Source organism: Anomaloglossus baeobatrachus, chromosome 6 (assembly GCF_048569485.1).
Source record: "Anomaloglossus baeobatrachus isolate aAnoBae1 chromosome 6, aAnoBae1.hap1, whole genome shotgun sequence".
NCBI classification, from domain to species: Eukaryota; Metazoa; Chordata; class Amphibia; order Anura; family Aromobatidae; genus Anomaloglossus; species Anomaloglossus baeobatrachus.
Window position 1 is genome coordinate 418,623,755 of NC_134358.1, and position 16,163 is coordinate 418,639,917.

The following is a 16,163-nucleotide window of genomic DNA, read 5'->3' on the forward strand; positions in this document are numbered from 1 at the left end:
ACAACTATTAAGAGGAAACTTTGTGCAGCAGGCCTTCATGGTAAAATAGCTGCTAGGAAACCACTGCTAAGGACAGGCAACAAGCAGAAGAGACTTGTTTGGGCTAAAGAACACAAGGAATGGACATTAGACCAGGGGAAATCTGTGCTTTGGTCTGATGAGTCCAAATTTGAGATCTCTGGATCCAACCACCGTGTCTTTGTAGAAAAGGTGAACGGATGGACTCTACATGCCTGGATCCCACCGTGAAGCATGGAGGAGGAGGTGTGATGGTGTGGGGGTGCTTTGCTGGTGACACTGTTGGGGATTTATTCAAAATTGAAGTCATACTGAACCAGCATGGCTACCCCAGCATCTCGCAGCGGCATGCTATTCCATCCGCTTTGCGTTTAGTTGGACCATCATTTATTTTTAAGCAGAACAAGGACCCCAAACACACCTCAAGGCTGTGTAAGGAATGCTACGCCAGATGACCTGGCCTCCACAGTCACCAGACCTGAACCCAATCGAGATGGTTTGGGGTGAGCTGGACCGCAGAGTGAAGGCAAAAGGGCCAACAACTGCTAAGCATTTCTGGGAACTCCTTCAAGACTGTTGGAAAACCATTTCCGGTGACTACCTCTTGAAGCTCATCAAGAGAATGCCAAGATGTGCAAAGCAGTAATCAAAGCAAAAGGTGGCTACTTCGAAGAGCCTAGAATATAAGACATATTTTCAGTTGTTTCGCACTTTTTTAAGTATTTCATTCCACATATATTTTCATTCATAGTTTTGATGTCTTCAATATGAATCTACAATTTTTAGAGTCATGAAAATAAAGAAAACTCTTTAAATGAGAAGGTGTGTCCAAACTATTGGTCTGTACTATATATATATATATATATATATATATATATATATATATATTAAACTCACTAGAAACTTTTTTGGAACTCTATTAACTCCTTCACAACCTAGGATGTAGCAGTACATCCTGAATCATGGCAGTGTAATCACCGCAGGCTGCTGTGGTGGGGTGGTGGCGATCCCTGAATAATGATTTGAAAAGCAGACATGTGTGGCTAACAGGTGCAGGTGGATCCATGATCCACCCGTGCCTATTAACCCCTTATATTGCACTGTCAAAATGTGACAGTGTGATTTAAATGGCCATGGCATGAAAATCAACTTTCCCTACCACCATCGGAGGCCCCATGATGCAATCACGGGGAGCCAAATGTTGCCACAATAGCAACGGGTCATATGAAGACTCCTGTAACTATCATGATGTAGTTCCTGTTAGAGCCGACAGAGCAGCAACTCTAACAAGAACACTGCATTTCTGCTGATCAAAGCTGTGCAGCTCTGTTCAACAGAAATGATCAGACTGCTGATCCTCATAGTCCCCTAGGGAAAATAGTAAAATAAAAAAATTAAAAAAAACTAAAAAAAGAAAAAAACTAAAAATTCAAATCACCCCCCCATTCAGCCAATTGAAAATTAAAAAATGTACACACATTCAGTATCACCATGTTCAAATATTCCCCATCTATCAAATATATAAATCAATTAACCTTACCAGTAAATGGCATAGCGGCAAAAAATTCCAAACTCCAAAATTACATTTTTTGGACATCTCAAATTCAACGCAAAACGCAATAACAGACAATCAAAAAGTAGCATCTGCACAAAAATGGTAACATTAAAAATGTCAGCTTGAGTTGCTGTCACTAAGCCCAATATCCCAAAAAATGAGAATGCTACTGGTCGTGGAAAATCCCCTTAGATAAAAGTAAACCTATACATATTTGGTATCTATGAATCCTACCAACCTGAGGCATCACACTGACACATTAGTTTTACCATATAGTGAACATGGTGAATAAAATACCCCAAAAACAATCGTACAATCGCACTTTTTTTGCAATGTTTCAACACTTGGAATTTTACTGTAGTTTTCCAGTACACCCTATGGTAAAACTCATGGTTTTATTTAAAAGTACAACTTGTCCCGCAAAAAACAAGCCCTCATATGGCAAGATTGACTGAAAAATAAAAAAGCTCTTGGAAAAAAGGGAGCAAAAACCCCCCAAAAATTGGAAAATTGCCCAAGGGTGTAGGGGTTAATAGGTTCTATTAACAGAAAAATAGCTACAGTGCCTACAAGTAGTATTCAATCCCCTGCAGATTTAGCAGGTTTACACATTCGGAATGAACTTGGCATTGTGACATTTGGACTGTAGATCAGCCTGGAAGTGTGAAATGCACTGCAGCAAAAAAGAATGTTATTTCTTTTTTTTTTTAAATTGTGAAAAGTTTATTCAGAGGGTCATTTATTATTCAACCCCTCAAACCACAAGAATTCTGTTAAGAAGTATTTCAGGCACAAAGAACAATGAGCTTCACATGTTTGAATTAATTATCTCTTTTTCCAGCCTTTTCTGACTAATTAAGACTCTCCCCAAACTTGTGAACAGCACTCATACTTGGTCAACATGGGAAAGACAAAGGAGCATTCCAAGGCCATCAGAGACAAGATCGTGGAGGGTCATAAGGCTGTCAAGGGGTACAAAACCCTTTCCAATGAGTTGGGCCTACCTGTCTCCACTGTTGGTAGCATCATCCGGAAGTGGAAGGCTTATGGAACTACTGTTAGCCTTCCACGGCCTGGACAGCCTTTGAAAGTTTCCACCCGTGCCGAGGCCAGGCTTGTCCGAAGAGTCAAGGCTAACCCAAGGACAACAAGGAAGGACCTCCAGGAAGATCTCATGGTAGTGGGGACATTGATTTCAGTCAATACCATAAGTAACGTACTCCACCGCAATGGTCTCCGTTCCAGATGAGCCCGTAAGGTACCTTTACTTTCAAAGCGTCATATCAAGGCTCGTCTACAGTTTGCTCATGATCACTTGGAGGACTCTGAGAAAGACTGGTTCAAGGTTCTCTGGTCTGATGAGACCAAGATTGAGATCTTTGGTGCAAACCACACACGTGACGTTTGGAGACTGAATGGCACTGCATACGACCCCAAGAATACCATCCCTACAGTCAAGCATGGTGGTGGCAGCATCATGCTGTGGGGATGTTTCTCAGCCAAGGGGCCTGGCCATCTGGTCCGCATCCATGGGAAGATGAATAGCACGGCCTACCTGGAGATTTTGGCCAAGAACCTCCGCTCCTCCATCAAGGATCTTAAGATGGGTCGTCATTTCATCTTCCAACAAGACAACGACTCAAAGCACACAGCCAAGAAAACCAAGGCCTGGTTCAAGAGGGAAAAAATCAAGGTGTTGCAGTGGCCTAGTCAGTCTCCTGACCTTAACCCAATTGAAAACTTGTGGAAGGAGCTCAAGATTAAAGTCTACATGAGACACCCAAAGAACCTAGATAACTTGGAGAAGATCTGCATGGAGGAGTGGGCCAAGATAACTCCAGAGACCTGTGCCGGCCTGATCAGGTCTTATAAAAGACGATTATTAGCTGTAATTGCAAACAAGGGTTATTCCACAAAATATTAAGCCTAGGGGTTGAATAATAATTGACCCACACTTTTATGGGGAAAATTTATTAAAATTTAACTGAACAACATAACTTGTTGGTTTGTAAGATTTATGCATCTGTTCATAAATCCTGCTCTTGTTTGAAGTTTGCAGGCTCTAACTTATTTGCATCTTATCAAACCTGCTAAATCTGCAGGGGGTTGAATACTACTTGTAGGCACTGTATAACCCATGAGAAAAAGATATTATAAGATTGGAAAGCACTTGTTGTGAGCCTTAAATAAGACAATAAAATAATGTTATAATAATCATATTTTGAGTCACATTGACATGTTCTTAAAATAAACCAATAATTATATATATATATATATACATGCAAAATATTTCCACCTCCACCTCCTTAACCACGAGCTTTACTAAATGGTTGGTCAATATCAACAATGACATCTTATTAGAAGTCGTACCATAGACTAATCTAATTACTTCACATGACATTAAAAACACTCCTTTTATTGTAAATCAATACATTTAAAGTGCATCCTATATAAAATACTCAAGATTCAATCTCATTCTTTATGGCAAGACTTAAAGAAAATACAATACAGCATTCTTAACAAAGGTTTATTGCACAAATCCGTAAGCAGGGAACTCCAAGTTTCCCAAGACCAGTGTTCCACATGGTCTTATCAAATACTTTTATCACTTAACATACATTCAAGAGCATCACTGCTTATGTGGATAGGATGTGCTTTTTGATACATATTTAATCATATAAAATCATTTTTATATGGCAAATGTTTGATAGAAGAAAATATGACATTACTTTGATCATTTCTTCAAATACATATAGGACTGTTTTTGAGGTATCCTTATTAGAGATGAGCGAACCGGTCGTGGTTCGGCTCGAGTTCGGATCGCCGAACGGAGGTCTTGTTCGAGTTCAGTTTGGCGAACTGCTCGAACCACATAAGAAACAATAGGAGGCAATCACAAACACATAAAAACACCTAGAAAACACCCTCAAAGGTGTCCAAAAGGTGACAAACTCACAACACAACACAAACACATGGGAAAGTGACAAGAACAAATTCTAATGCGAAAACAAAACAGCATTACGAGGAAAAAGAGGACAAGACACAGATATAGGCAAGGCATGCCCTTCTAAAATCATCTAAAACACCGCAAGGTGACTCCAAGCGGAGTCTCCCTTTTTTTTCCAAAAATTGGGCCACACAGACACCCACCCCTTCAATGGCAGCACTTGTGCCCCAGTTGTGCACTTAACAGGTAGATTTGCATCAAGCATATTCAAAAATACGCCATCCTTAACTGTCCCCAGGATGACACCGGGGTAGGTAGCAAAGCCTTTGCTGAACCATGACTTGTTCATCTTGGCTCCTTTTTAAAAACACTGCAAGCAAGGGTTACTCCAAGCGGAGTCTCCCTTTCTTTCCAAAAATTGGGCCACACAGACACCCACCCCTTAATTGGCAGCACTTGTGCCCCAGTTGTACACTTCACAGGTAGTTTTGCATCAAGCACATTCAAAAATATGCCATCCTTAACCATCCCCAGGATTGCACCGGGGTAGGTAGCAAAGTCTTTGCTGAAACATGACTTGTTCATCTTGGCTCCTTTTTAAAAACACAGCAAGCAAGGGTTACTCCAAGCAGAGTCTCCCTTTTTTCCAAAAATTGAACCACACAGACACCCACCCCTTCAGTGGCAGCACTTGTGCCCCAGTTGTACACTTCACAGGTAGATTTGCATCAAGCACATTAGAAAATACGCCATCCTTAACCGTCCCCAGGATTGCACCGGGGTAGGTATGAAAGCCTTTGCTGAGCCATGACTTGTTAATCTTGGGTCTTTTTAAAAACACTGCAAGCAAGGGTTATTCTAAGCAGAGTCTCCCTTTTTTCCAAAAATTGGGCCACACAGACACCCACCCCTTCAGTGGAGCACTTTTGCCCCAGTTGTACACTTGACAGGTAGATTTGCATCAAGCACCTTCAAAAATACGCCATCCTTAACTGTCCCCAGGATGACACCGTGGTAGTTTGCAAAGTCTTTACTGATCCCAGATCTGTTCATCTTGGATCATTTTTAGAAACACAGCCGAGTTAAGATCGAGTAACAGCTTTTGCTGATACTCCTGCATACGTGCGTCCCTTTCTATGGCTGGAATTATGTCACAAAATTTGGACTTGTACCGGGGATCTAATAGTGTGGCAAGCCAGTACTCATCATCACTTCTAATTTTGACAATACGAGGGTCATGTTGGAGGTAGTGCAGCAAGAAGGCGCTCATGTGTCTGGCGCAGCCATGCAGACCAAGTCCATGCTGTGTTTGTGGCATAGAAGTGCTAACCGTTCTTTCTTCCTCTGACATCTCCTCCCAACCTCTTTCAACTGAAATTTCACCAAGGTCTCCCTCATCCGCTGAGTCTTCCATGTCCATAAACAGTTCGTCCTCCATGTTCTCCTGCACCCTCCTCAACATTTCGCCTGCTACAATGCGCCCTTGTTGATCCCTGTACCCCATGGTCCCATGCCTGCCACCTTGGTGATGATGAACGTCTGGACCTTGGTGATGTTGTTGTCTCTTGCACATATGAATCCTCCTGCAGTTCCTCCCCTTCCTGTTGTCCCACCCCCTGACTCCGAATAGTGTTTAGCATGTGCTCCAGCATGTAAATGACTGGCATTGTCATGCTGATAATGGCATTGTCAGCGCTAAACATATTCGTCGCCATGTCGAAACTGTGCAGAAGGGTGCATAGGTCCTTGATCTGAGACCACTCCATCAGAGTGATCTGCCCCACCTCTGCATCTCGTTGGCCCAGGCTATACGTCATGACGTATTGCACCAAAGCTCGGCGGTGCTGCCACAGTCGCTGTAACATGTGGAGAGTCGAATTCCAGCGTGTCGGCACATCGCATTTCAGGCGATGAACCGGCAGGCCGAAAGACTTCTGGAGCGATGCAAGTCGCTCAGCTGCGGCGGTTGAATGGCGGAAGTGAGCAGACAGTTTTCGTGCCCTGTTCAGAAGGCCATCTAGGCCAGGATAGTGTGTTTAAAATTGCTGGACAACAAGGTTCAACACGTGAGCCATACAAGGCACGTGTGTCACCTTGCCCAGGCGAAGGGCCGCACCCAGGTTTGCAGCATTTTCGCACACGGCCTTACCAGGCTGCAGGTTGAGTGGAGACAACCATTTACCAAACTCAGTCTCCAGAGCTGCCAAAAACTCAGCCGCTGTGTGACTCTTAGAGGCACTTTGCACGCTGCGACATCGCAGACTGATGCTGCGATGCCGAGCGCGATAGTGCCCGCCCCCGTCGCAACTGCGATATCCTTGTGATAGCTGCCGTAGCGAACATTATCGCTATGGCAGCTTCACATGGACTCACCTGTCCTGCGACCGTCGCTCTGGCCGGCGACCCGCCTCCATATTAAGGGGGCGGGTAGTGCGGCGTCACTGCGACGTCACACGGCAGGCGGCCAATAGGAGCGGAGGGGCGGAGATGAGCGGGATGTAAACATCCCGCCCACCTCCTTCCTTCCGCATATCCAACGGAAGCCGCAGTGACGCCGGTAGGAGATGTTCCTCGCTCCTGCGGCTTCACACACAGCGATGTGTGCTGCCGCAGGAGCGAGGAACAACATTGGACTGTTGCGTCAGCGTAATCATGGATTACGCCGACGCTGCAACGATGATACGATTACGACGCCTTTGCGCTCGTTAATCGTATCATCGAGCCTTTACACACTACGATGTCGCATGTGATGCCGGAAGTGCGTCGTTTTCAATTTGACCCCACCGATATCACACCTGCGATGTCGTAGTGTGCAAAGCCCGCCTTAGTTCCAAGACATTTCAAGACAAAGACCGCCTGATGCCGTTGCGCTCTGCTGCCAGCATAGTAATGAGGGGTGCGTGATTCCTTCTGCCCAATTACAACGCTGGTGGCCTGACCAGGCAGGCTTGGGGCAGAGGTGGAGGACCCAGATGAGGTTGAGGAGGCAGAAGCAGTGGAGGAACTTGGACAGACAGAGGATTGACACACAAGTCGTGGGGACGGCAAGACTTGTGCAGCAGACCCTTCACCATCTATCACCATAGTTACCCAGTGCCCAGGCAGCAATATGTAACGTCCCTGTCCATGCTTATTGGTCCAAGTATCTGTGGTAAAATGCACCCGTTCACACACAGAGTTTCTCAAGGAAGAGGTGATGTTGTGTGCAATATGCTGGTGTAGCGCAGGCACACCTTTCTTAGAGACGTAGTGGCGACTAGGCATCTGGTACTGGGGCACAGTGACAGACATAAGGTCTCTAAAATCCTGTATGTCCACCAGGCGGAAAGGCAGCATTTCGGTAGCCAAGAGCTTACAGTGGGATAAAGTCAACCTCTTAGCTTTGTCATGGGTTGCAGGAAATGGCCTTTTATTTATCCACATCTGAGGGACAGAGATCTGGCTGCTGTGTGTAGACGGTGTTGAGTAGGGTGTTCCTGGAAAAATGCAGGTTTGTGAGTAAAGTGCAGGCATAGACATTATGTTGCTTTCATCCAACGTTGGTGCCATCGATGTCTGAGAGAGCTGTACACACGCACTTGTTTCCCCATCCAAACCAACTGACCACCTACCAAGCAAACTGTCTGTTGCGGTTACAGTGGTGGAAGTTGTGCGTGGAAAACCAGGTGTGACCGCTGTCCCCATAGTCCTAGAAGATGAAGAGCGCGCGGATGCAGAGAAAGGGGCAGGCGGTGGATGGTCCGCTCCGCTAGGCCGTATTGCAGCACGGTGAGCTTCCCACTGGGAAATATGATATTTATTCATGTGATGATTCATGGAAGAAGTTGTCAAACTGCGGAGGTTTTGCCCTCTACTAACAGAATCACGACAAATTTTACATATCACATGATTTGGGCGATCTTTTGCTATGTCAAAAAAGGACCAGGCTAGGCAAGGCTTAGAGGGCATGCGACCTGCTGAGCCACCCCGACTAGTGCTCAGAGGCAGAATGGTGGCTGAGGATGCAGTTGTAGACGTTCTACCAGTACTCTGACTCTGTCCAGGAAGGCGCAAGGTAACTTCGTCGTCAGTAGCATCCTCCTCCACCGCCTCTGTTGACCTCCTCGAGTGCCTGACTGTGGGTTGACAGTAGGTGGGATCTAGAAAATCCTCATCAAGCGTTGTGTTTGCATTCCCCTCCCCCTCAGACCGAGCTTCTTCCTGCCCTAAACGAATATTTAAGTTGTCATCCCAATCTGGTATCTGCGTCTCATCGTCATCAGTATGTTCCTCATTGTCTATTACAACAGGTGTTTCAGTTTGTGAATAAGGGTCAACATTATGCTCAGAAACTTGGTCATCACGGCCTGAATCTGAGTCACAAAGGTTCTGGGCATCACTGCAGACCATTTCCTGGTCTGTACTCACTGTAGCTTGGGAGCAGACCTCTGATTCCCAGGCTATAGTGTGACTGAACAGCTCTGCAGACTCAGCCATCTCTGTTCCACCATACTGTGCAGGGCGGATGGAGACTTAAGAGCTGAGAGAAAGCAAGTGTGATTGGGATGACAACTCAGAAGACTGGTGTTTTTTGGATGTGGTAGTTGAGGTGGAGGAGAGGGCACTTGTTGGACCACTTGAGATCCATTCAAGCATTTTCTTTTTTTGGGCAACATCTACCTTTGTTCCAGTTGTTCGTGTTCGTAAAAAAGGGAGCACATCCGATTGTCCACGATAAGTAGTAGACATCTTACTTTTGCTGGAAGATGGCCTATCTTCAGCAGATGTTAATGGAGCTTTGCCACCTTCCCCACGGACACAACCTTTTTTTCCTTTTCCAACATGCCTGTTGGGACACTAATGAAGTCCAACAGCCACTTTTGGGATGCCACTAAGTTTCCTCAGTGTTTGGTATTATAATGGCTTTGTAACAATGAGCTTGAGTGTGCAATGCAGAGGTGCTGCAAATATCTTTGCACTAGTGGGACACTAATGGAAGTCCAACAGCCACTTTTAGGATGCCACTAAGTTTCCTCAGTGTTTGGTATTCTAATGGCTTTGTAACAATGAGCTTGAGCGTCCAATGCAGAGGTGCTGCAAATAAATTTGCACTAGTGGGACACTAATGGAAGTCCAACAGCCACTTTTAGGATGCCACTAAGTTTCCTCAGTGTTTTGTATTCTAATGGCTTTGTAACAATGAGCTTGAGTGTGCAATGCAGAGGTGCTGCAAATAGATTTGCACTAGTGGGACACTAATGGAAGTCCAACAGCCCCTTTTGGGATGCCACTAAGTTTCCTCAGTGTTTGGTATTTTAATGGCTTTGTAACAATGAGATTGAGTGTGCAATGCAGAGGTGCTGCAAATAGATTTGCACTAGTGGGACACTAATGGAAGTCCAACAGCCACTTTTAGGATGCCACTAAGTTTCCTTAGTGTTTGGTATTCTAATAACTTTGTAACAATGAGCTTGAGTGTGCAATGCAGAGGTGCTGCAAATAGATTTGCACTAGTGGGACACTAATGGAAGTCCAACAGCCACTTTTAGGATGCCACTAAGTTTCCTCAGTGTTTGGTATTCTAATGGCTTTGTAACAATGAGCTTGAGTGTGCAATGCAGAGGTGCTGCAAATAGATTTGCACTAGTGGGACACTAATGGAAGTCCAACAGCCACTTTAAGGATGCCACTAAGTTTCCTCAGTGTTTGCTAATATAATGGCTTTGTAACAATGAGCTTGAGTGTGCAAAGGAGGGTACAGTGGCCGGGTTGTGGGTCAGTGTAGAGGAAAGGAAGCCTCACTTTCTATCCCTCCTAATGGTGAAATGCAGCAAGGAACTCCCTGACCTTAGCTACACAGACGCTCTTATTTGTAGCTGTAAAAAACTCTTTCCACGGACCTGACTGTCACCTATGGCTCTGAGCCTGCTGTAATTAGCCCTTAGAAGGGCTAATAGAAACTTCTATCCTTATTCTGTATAGCACTGTGTGTAGAGCGTACACAGCAGTATCGGAGACAGGAGCTGCACCAGCGGTGACTGACACCCAGACGCAGAAGGCGGATAATGGTGTCCAGACGGCCAGATGCCCGTATTTATAATGCAGGGACATGTGACATGGACAAACTATCAAACATGCCGTTGCTTTACTGGCTAAAAGTCCACTAAGCTGTGTGTGTGTCTGGGTTTGGCTGACATGCTGGCCTGCCCCACTACACGTGCGCTTAGGGAGGGAAGGAAGAACAGAAAAAAAAAAAATGGCGATTGCCATTATCTCAGCAGCAGTGATCTAAACGTGCTGTTCCCGCACACTATACGCTGAAATTTCATAATAGTGTGAGTCACAGAGTGACTTACACTATTACAGCGGAAAGCCAGCTAGTAATTAGCTTGGCGTTTTGCTGCTAGAACCGTTCTCGAACGTAACTAGAACTATCGAGCTTTAGCAAAAAGCTTGAGTTCTAGTTTGATCTAGAACAGCCCCCAAAATCACTTGAACCGCGAACTGGAGAACCACGAACCGCGCTCAACTCTAATCCTTATATTTTGAATGCATAATTTGTTTAAAAGTGATGAGGACATCACAGTGGCTCAATGGTTTGCACTATAGCCTTGCTTCATATCCCTCCGAGTGTGTGCTCTGCAAGACATACTAATATCCCATGAGGACAGTATTGATGAAGTCTGTAAAGTGCTGTTAAAACTAATGGCACTATATAAGCGTGTTAAATAAATAAAATTGGCTCATACTGAATAATTAATAATATGTAGCTCTATAACTGTGCTGTGACAACACATCTGTTCACAGTTACTATTCAATATTGATCATTGATGCACAGACATAGCTTTTTATTTTGGGAGTATATGCAGTTTATTTATGGTTTAAGCAGTTAGATAAATTTAAGCAGGTAGGAAATTGTAAATGGATGGAATTAAACCTTTCTAAAATTGTGAAAAACAGTTAAAACAGTTATAATGTGTATTTTTTATGTACTGTGACAAGAAAGTATATATATATATATATATATATATATATATATATATATGCTTGGGATCTCTGTGGTAAATGAACTTTAGAATTTTCTTTTTGATGTTCATCATAATGCCTATGCCTAATAACATTTTAGTAATTACTATCATTAAGGGGTTGTTTCGCATTAATAATTTTATTACTTACTCTATTTGAGACTGCCATTCTATTAGATAAAGTGGAGAGCATCATTTTTTCTGAATTATGCATCCATCCAAGTATTATCTCCATATTTAACCATAGGGAGTGGTGGTTTAAGAAGAAAAAAAAATGTAACAATCCCAAACAATATCGCTATGGCAGCGTCACACGCACATACCTGCTTAGTGACGTCGCTGGGGACACCAAACAATCTCTTCTTTAAGGGGGCGGTTCGTTCGGCATCACAGCGATGTCACTAAGCGGCCGCCCAATAGTAGAGGAGGAGCGGAGATGAGCCGCCCACCTCCTTCCTTCCTTTCTCATTGCCAGTGGACGCAGGTAAGGAGATGTTCTTCGTCCCTGCAGTGTCACACGTAGCGATGTGAGATGCTGCAGGAACGATGAACAACCAGCGGCATGCACCACCAACGATATTATGAAAAGGAGCGACGTGTCAACGATCAACGATTTTTCATGTTTTTTCGATCGTTGATCATCGCTCCTTTTAGTCACACACAATGATATCACTAACGGTGCCGTGTGTAACATTATGATACAAATTTTTGGAGCCACCTGATCGCAATAACAGTATAGTACTAGCTGAAAACAAAAATAATACTTATTCTGGATACATTCTCGCTTCTTCACCTTTATCCGCAGGTAATTTAAAACACTTTGAAAAAACAATCAAATCCTAATTAATCACATCATAATTAAATAAGGTCCTACTGTGAACAAAATAAATAACTTTAACAAAATTATGTGGGGTCCCCCTATGTTTGATAACACTTCATGAGAAATTCTGTGCCTGCCTCTGACCGGGAGTGATCTATAGAACCTCATTCTGAGAATGTTCATAGTCAGAGGCAGGTAAAGAATTGTTCACTCTCACCATGAGTGACCTATGGAGCCTTTTTCTCAGAACAAGGCTTTATAGGATTTGATGGACATCATGGGATATTACACTATTGGATTACGTAGGAACTTTGAGGATTTCTTGTTAATCAATAAATTGGGGAACGATGGAATGTGGGGCAGTTTTTATTCACCGTTGGATTATGTCGGACTTTCAAGCATTTTTTAAATTTAATAACTTGGTGAACAAGGGAGTGTGGGGGAGTCTTTATTCAACTAAACTATATTTTTCCTGTATGTGTCTTTTAACTGTACACATATCGAGTTAGTAATGGGGGTGACTGATAGAGGCCTATCTATTACTAACTCCTAGACTTGATGCCAGCTATAAATTCACAGCTAACATCAACCCCATATGCATCAGAGCAATTGGGAAGAGCTGAAAATTGGCACAACTAATGGATGCACCACATTGGGGTAGCTGAAAGCTATTATTTTTAGGCTTTAAAGAAACAATAACATTGGGCCTTCCGAGCCTGATAATACCAGCCCCCATGTGTCTGCTTATCCTTGACTGCTTATCAAAAATAGGGAGAAAACATTCTGTTTTTTTAAATTAAATGGCAAGGGGTCCTCTCTATTTTTGATAACCAGCCAAAGTAAAGCAAGAGCTGATGGCTGCTGCCTATAACTGTCTGCTTTACCGATGCATTTTCTCAAATATAGGGAAAACCTCATATTATTTTCTTTTAAACTTATTACCTATCCACGTTTGTTTGCAAGGCAAGTGTCTTGTTCTTACACAATTTTGCTTCCTTTAACAGCCACGTAACCCATTCTGTGACCATTTTACAGTCGTTTTACAGCACCAATTGACTGTTATGGTAATTGGGGCCACAGTTATGTTTATCTCAAGTCAGGGTCACAAACCAAACTTTTAACTAAAGTCTGGCTGAACAAAGCGAACTCAAATGTCAAAGGGTTTTCTCATCCCTAATCATGAACAGAAGCTAGAATTCTGATATTAACCGCTCCTCATTGCGAAAAGACTTGGATGTCTCCAAGTTAATATAGTCCTTCCTTGAAAGGTTGAAGCACAGTGGGTTTCTTTATGCCTCAATTGCCATACAATGATGATGTAACCTGTGTACCTTTCGTAATGGTTTTTCCTGTTTTGCCTATGTTTTTGGTTAAGGTGATATAACTACATTTTACCTTTCATTTTAGTGAAAAAATTAATAAAAGTTTAAATTTACATCAAAAAGGAGAAAATCAGCTATAAAGTTTGTTGTTTAACCTATTTTGTAAATATATATATATATATATATATATATATATATATATAAAAAATATATAAATATAGTATAATCTATATTGTAACAAGTTGTAACAAGTTTACTCTTTTTTATTTATTTTATTTATATTTTTTAATGCCACATTCATAATTGTAACAGCCATTCCTTGTTTTAGTTTTACAGTTTGCAAGCACAGATGTAGCTGTACTGTAGATGTAGCTTATTAGGTATTTTTCTGCCATACGTACAAGTATTGTATATGTTTCATTTATATTACCTTATAGTAAGGGTTAAATACAAAAAAAGCAATTGTGTCAATATTTATGCTGTTTAATAAGTATCAAATGTAATGTACCCCCAATATTGTTTGGTATGGTTTACAGAGTCTAAATCTATGCCATATAAATCAATGTGCTTAATTGAAATTATTTTGCATTTGATCAGTAACATTAAATTCACAAAATATACTGTATAATTTTAATTTCACTTTTTTTGTCAAATAATCATTTACAAATATATTGAGAATATCAGTGTTTATAAACTTTTATTATGCTTTTTCAAGTTTATAGACAGCAATGTCAAAGTGCCAAATATAAACACAAAACTACAGATACAGCTTAACAGATCATAAGTACCAATCTCCTGTGTAGTTTTAGCTGCTATTTTGTGGGAAACAAAATATTCGAAAACGGTGCAAGAGTGGACCCCAAATGCCGCCCATGCTAGGGTCTTGTGAAGACCTAGGAGCAGGAGATGTGGATGCTATGAATCCCTTGCATAAAGATGTCCAGCTCTGGTTTGTCTTATATTCCTTGACCCTCTAATCTTTGGTAAGATATGAGACAGTATTTTTAGTAAGCTAAAAGATGGGTTATTGACCCAAGTATGGCAGAAAGAACCTGAAGGAGAAATAAACAATGGCTGACAAACCTGAGAGCATAATAGGGAAGCTATTTTTATTTTTCTAATATTGACACTTTCTCTTTTCCGCATTACACTAAAGCTAGTCTTACAGTTTATGGAAATAAACAATAGAAAGAGCAAAAAAAACCAAATGATAATGCAAGTTTATATAAAACCTATTTTTTATTCAAAAGAAAGCAAAGTGGGAAGCAAGAAGCTTATTTGTCCTGAGGTTTATGGTATCTGTCCAATGTTTTAAAATAAGTAAATCTTCCTGATGTATTGAAGAAAAGAGGAGAAGATTATCAGCTCAGCAAAAAGAAAGCTCTGAAGCCCGTAGCCTTTAGCACAAAGACATTGAATGGCCTTTAATACAGTATATAGTATCAATTACCAGTATTTATCCACATTCACACTAAGGTCTTGAACACCGCAAAGACCCACAGGCGATCCCTTATCTAGAGCTGTCATAAGACTATTAATATACTAAAACTGTACACATAATATGAGCACTGACAGCATTCAGAGACATAGAATGTGCAAGGAAAAGCCAAAATCACTTTACTGTACTAAAAAATACATCACAGTATTAAATATGTATTTGTTATATTGTAATATAAGAGGATGACCAGAAGCAGATACTCATTTTCAGTACTCCATGGAATTTGTGCCCCAACATTGCCAAATGCCAGAGATTCAGGGTCACCATTAGCCAATCTTCAAGGACTGTGCTTCCTTGAGGGAAGAATTAGAAGGGAACACCTTTGACACAGTTGCTAAATATAAAAGGTTGGGCCAGCAGCAGGAAGGCAAAGTTGGCACCAAAATAATCAGGGGAATGGACATGTGAACAGCAGATCAAGACTGTGTCAACTGTATGGGAATAATTTAGAAGCACACTGAGCCCAATGGGACCCAAAGCCTTTATATTATTGACAGAGGAACCTGAAACCTGCACACCATTAAAAGTGGGAGCCAAAGCCTGCATATCATCACGAGAGAAACCCAAAAACTGCACACTGTCGCCAGAAGAGCTAGAAAACCAAATACTGTCACCTGAAGAACCCAAAGACCAAATATCATCACCAAAGGCACCCGAAGACTGAACATTGCTGCCAGAGGAACCAGAAGACATACTAAGCATACTAAAACCACCTGAGCCCAATACCATGCCCTCGTAGCGCACTATGGAATTGTGCCCTGTGCTGTACAACCATTAAAGGTGAGAGCTTATTTCTTCACCTTTTAAATTATTCACATTAATACTGCACTCAGATCCGGTTACAGTAATTGTGGGCTATAAAAATTTCATTTTTCTCGAGTCAGCAAAACGTCTCACACCGAAACAAGCTCAGTGGTCTTTATTTTTAAATAGGTTTAATTTTTTTGTTACTTATCATCCAGGTTCTAAGAACAGGCTGATGCTCTTACCCCAGAGTTT

General features: G+C 42.1%; 1 protein-coding gene across 1 annotated transcript in view; it reads left to right on the forward strand.

Annotated features, from left to right (window-relative positions):
• Positions 1-16,163, forward strand: part of CNTNAP2 (contactin associated protein 2) — a 2,823,191-nt gene that overhangs the window by 543,233 nt on the left and 2,263,795 nt on the right. The gene's annotated exons all lie outside the window — the stretch shown is intronic.